This window comes from Pezoporus flaviventris, unplaced genomic scaffold (genome assembly GCF_033815535.1).
Source record: "Pezoporus flaviventris isolate CSIRO_AGI_PZ_B2104156 unplaced genomic scaffold, CSIRO_AGI_Pfla_v1 ptg000326l, whole genome shotgun sequence".
In the NCBI taxonomy this organism is placed as follows: Eukaryota; Metazoa; Chordata; class Aves; order Psittaciformes; family Psittacidae; genus Pezoporus; species Pezoporus flaviventris.
The window spans coordinates 312,140-316,656 of record NW_026892873.1 but is presented as its reverse complement, the minus strand read 5'-3'; the positions used below and the strand labels follow the sequence as shown (position 1 = coordinate 316,656).

The window sequence follows — 4,517 nt, the reverse complement described above, 5'->3', positions numbered from 1 at the left end:
ACCACGCTCCTTACGCCACCTCATGGTGCACAGGGCAGCGCGTACAGGAGACACAGCCGAGGGTGCATCGTTGCAGCAAGGGTGGAAACCCTGGAGCTCCGTCCCTGACTGTTGCAGACATGAAGATTGATGTTTCAGTGCTTTTTGGATCCAGCCCTTGGGGAGCAGGATTGGCCTGCAGCTGCTGCGAGTCCTGGCCTAATAAACCCCTAAGCCTGGCCTCTGAAAGGTCGCCCGGCGTGTAACATTTAGAAGAACCTCAAAATGTTATTTCAAGGAGTATTTTTATTTTTTTCTCCACGGGAAAAGCAAATATCTAAGCTACCATGACAAAAAATGCCCCCTTCCTGACTCTCCCCTGTGCATGGGGATTCATGAACGGTGGGGATGCAGTGGGAGGAAGCACGGGAGCAGAATGGCAATGGCAATGGCACTGTCGCCTTTCGCTCATTAATGTCCCAGAGCCAGGGAGGATGCTGGAGCCACACGTGGGGCAGCTGCACATAACCTTGGCACGCTTTATGAAGGTGAGAGCTGTTGACAGAAGAGATTCACACCTCCTTGTGTGGCATTACCCTCTCCATTTAGGGTGGTTAACCCTGAATTCTCTCTCCTTAGACTCACGGTTCCTCTCTTGGGAGCAACCCAAGGGGCACAGAGTGTGCAGCTGCAGGTGAGCTCAAGGGGTCACAATAAGATTCCCAAAATAGTGTTAAATGCACATGCCAAGGGCTGGCTCCTGCATCCGTCACCACTCATAACTCACTTCTGAGATAAGAGGTGCTTGACCTGAGTGACGATGGAACAGTCGACTGCAAGCCCTGCGCATTTTCCTCCATCCTTCAAGCTAGAATTGCCACTGACAATGCTTGCACCCGTGGTTAGCCTGCCCTCGGGCTCCACTAGCATGCGTTATCCATCGCCAGAGCTGGAGCCTCTAGGCCAGTCACCAGCATGCAGGCTGCTCTCTGTCTTTCCAGCAAAGAGATTTTTTTCCCCAACTCTAAAGAGCAAAGTGGAGACAAAAGAAATGGGTAACTCCTGCTTCTCTGTTAATACTCCTGCTTCCCTTCTCTTGCATCTCCTTCTCGACAGGCTGGAGAAACAGGCTGACAAGAACTGCAAAGGTTCAAGAAGAGCAAGTGCAAGGAGCCTAACCTGCGAACAAAAAGCTTCACGAACCGGGAAATGTTGGGTAATAACTGTTTGGAAAGCAGCTTTGCAGAATAGGGTGTGAGGGTCCTGGTGGACACAAAATTGAAAGGAAGATGGCAATATGGCCTTGCTACCAAGAAGTGAAATGGTATACTGGGTTGAATATACCAAACCCAGTGCCCTCACAAGAGGAAGCCCAGGAGATCCAAGAACTCCTCTGCACCCGCCAAGAAGCTGCTCTGCCAGTGATGCTCGAAAGCGACACCAGCAGTGGCCAAAGGAGCCGGGCCAGCAGCAGGGCCACTCGCTGACCCTGTGGGATCAGAAGGCTCCACTTATCACCCAGAAACCTTCCTCTAGCTCTTATTAAACACTTGAACATCCCAGGAAGCGTCTGGCATTGTTGTCCAAGTTTCCAGGTGAGTGCGAAGCAGTGGCAAATACGGTGCAGAGCCCATGGCGACAGCCCCCAGCCACGCCCTGTGACGTCCCCCAGCCACGCCCTGTGACGTTGCTGCTGGCAGTGCTTCTATTCCACCCAGTGACTTCCACAGGGCACTTGCTGTGGGAGACGACTCTGAGGAGGTCTCAGAGGAGCCCGTGCAGCAGCATCACTCAGCGCCCGAGAGGAAGGTCTTTCTGGACTGCCAGTGCCAGCAGCACCCGGGGTGCACCAGCCCTGTGCTATGGAGCCACAGTATGTGGGGGGCTTCCCAGCCTCTGCCTGGGCGTCCATTTTCCAGAAGCACCCTCAGCTGCTGCTCTTGCTGAACGCCTGGGTGTCTCGGGAGATGAAGCAGTTCTTTGGTGTGCAGAGCTTTAAGGCGTTCATGCTGACACGCATGATCCTGGAGGCGCTGCCCGTCTACGGCCTGGACGAAGGCATCCTGGTTGCGGTGCTGCGCCCCGAGCTGCAGAGCCACGCTTCCAGGTTTGTGCGAAGGCTCCTTGAGGCCACAGAGAAGGAGTGCGTGGACAAAGCGATGAAACTCATGATCCGCCAGGAGAAGGGGCACGGGGCCAGCGACTGCTGGTCTGAGTTCAGCTGGTGGCAGGAGGGCAGCCCTGTGGCCAGCACCAGCTGGACAGCCTGCCAGGAGCAATGCAAGGGCAAGCTCGTGGTGAGAAGCAGCTCCTCTGGCAGCCAGCACAGAGGCGAGTGGATCAGCACGACCAGAGTGACCCGCTCTGACCGCCCCGGGGGCTGGGAGCAGAACCCCGAGCCCAGCCCCAGCCCCACTGCCTGCACGCTGGGGACCCCTGTGCCCGGAGCAGCCCCCTCCAGCAGCGCGGACGCAGACGCGCTCCCAAGCACCTCGACCGCTGCCGTGCAGGGGGGTCCTGCCTGCGTCCCCGCTCCCACCCCAGTGCAGCAGGAAGATGCGCAGCAGGAGCCAGGGCAGGCTGTGCCCGGGGCCTCTGCTCCCCTCCAGGGCAGGGCCCGCTCCAAGCGCAGGCCCCATCGCGCTCGCAAGAGGAAGACCTGCAGCTCTCAAGACTCCGCTGCACCCGCCAAGAAGCTGCCCCGCCAGTGATGCTCAGAGCCGACACCAGCAGTGGCCGAAGGAGCCGGGCCAGCAGCAGGGCCACTCGCTGACCCTGCGCGACCAGGGGGCTCCATTTTTCACCCGCAAACCTTCCTCGAGCTCTTATTAAACACTTGAACATCACAGAAAGCGTCTGGCATTGCTGTGGGGTGCAGGGACCACTGAGAGCAGGGCTGCAGCCGAGCTGCCACAGCAAAGCCTTGGGAGAGGGCTGCCCTTCAGTAGGACTGAAACTCCTCTGTCCTGCAGTGGCCTTGCCCTGCCCCACCAGAGCTCACCCCCTGCTGGGTGCGTACTTCAAAGCCACCATGGAAAGACCCCCGGTGTCAGACACAGCGCTTTGCATAGAGCTCTTTGCTGATCAGACGGAAGCACGGCCGGTAACAGCCTGGCTGGCCGGCGCTGCTGCTGCCTGTGCTCCTGGAGGAGGCTTTTGCTGGACATCGATCTTGGGAGCCTCTGTGCCTCAGAGGCTTTCCTGGATCCCGCCGTTGGGCACCGGATCTGCTCCCCAGAGCTGAGGAACTGAATAGAAAGCTCTGTAGCCCTGCGTGCAGAGAGAGGTGCAGAGCAACACTACAGGCCTGCTCGGGACACACGTGCTGAGATCTGCTTCTGGCTGGAGAGATCAGATCCATGGTGCCTGGGATGCGACCCCAGCCTGCAGCGCTCCACACCATGAGAGCTGTCAGGAGAAGCCCCCCTTGGCCCAGGTGTTGGAGGAAGTCAAAGCAAGAAAGGGCAGTGCTGGGCAAGGGCTATGCTTGGAGATCCTTACACGAGGGACTCCTCCTCACCACCCCAGAAACGGGCTGTTCCGCTACTTTCCTGAGGAGGCGGGTCGCTGCTCCTCGCAAAGCCCACTGGGTCCCTGGGGAAAGTCTCCTAGCACAATGAGGAGAAAGACCCACATCTTGACCGAGACCTTCCTGCCTCTCCCCTCTCCCAGTCATGCTCACCCTATGGTCCCACTCAACCCCACAGTGCTGACTGTGCCTGGGGCTGCAGAGAGGCACCAGGCAGTGGGGACTGAGCCGGGACATGAGAAAGGAAAGGATGCTATCCTTGTCCAGGCCCATGGCTCTGGGATTTGCTTCCCCCACCCCCGGCTGGGCCATCAGCCCCCAGCTGGCCCAGGTCTGTCCTGAAGCTGGTCCACACTCACCTTTGCACATATGAGTACTGCGAAGGGCAAAGCCTCAGCTTGTGCTCTGGGCTCTCCTCATCCTCTCCTGGTGTCTCGCCACCACGTGGGAATGCCACGAATGCAGGACCCTGCACGCAGAGGTAAGAACAGGAGATGTCGCTGGGCAATGGGAAGGTGCCTCGAGCTGGTACAGTCCCGCAGAGGACAGTCAGCACCCACGCTCCTCTGCCTTAGGGACCTTCCCACCTTGGCTCCCTGGAGGACAGGAATGCTCTTTTCCTGTTTTCCAGCATCTTCTGCTTGTGGGTACTGGCTTCCCCTGTTCAAACACAGCTGTGCGGTCGAACAACAGTTATTATTATTATTGCTCTTTATTATTTCACTGGTTTTCCTCCACTTTGCTTCTGCTTTGAGCAGTGGCAATTTCAGTGCAGGACTGCAAAAACGTGCTGGGAAGGACAGCAGAGAGACAGAAACTCTGCGCTGGGTCATCCCTACAGTAATACTAAAAGCATGGTACCTCTGGGGCTGTTTGGATTCTGCTCTGTCTATGGCCAAGTAGCTGCTTCTTACGTACAACCACCAAACACTTTGGTCACGGAGGTGAATTCCATGATCACAATTGTACTGTATTAAAACTGCTTTACAGAAGTGCCTTGCTGGAAACC

At 57.3% G+C, this 4,517-nt stretch overlaps 1 long non-coding RNA gene across 1 annotated transcript; it reads right to left on the bottom strand.

Moving 5' to 3' along the window:
- Positions 1 to 3,041: 3,041 nt before the first annotated feature.
- LOC133263484 (uncharacterized) lies at positions 3,042 to 4,124 on the bottom strand. Its single transcript, XR_009741497.1, has 2 exons — positions 3,868 to 4,124; positions 3,042 to 3,219 (listed from the first exon to the last, which is right to left on the bottom strand). It is a non-coding gene; the product is annotated as an uncharacterized LOC133263484 (long non-coding RNA).
- Positions 4,125 to 4,517: the final 393 nt, after the last annotated feature.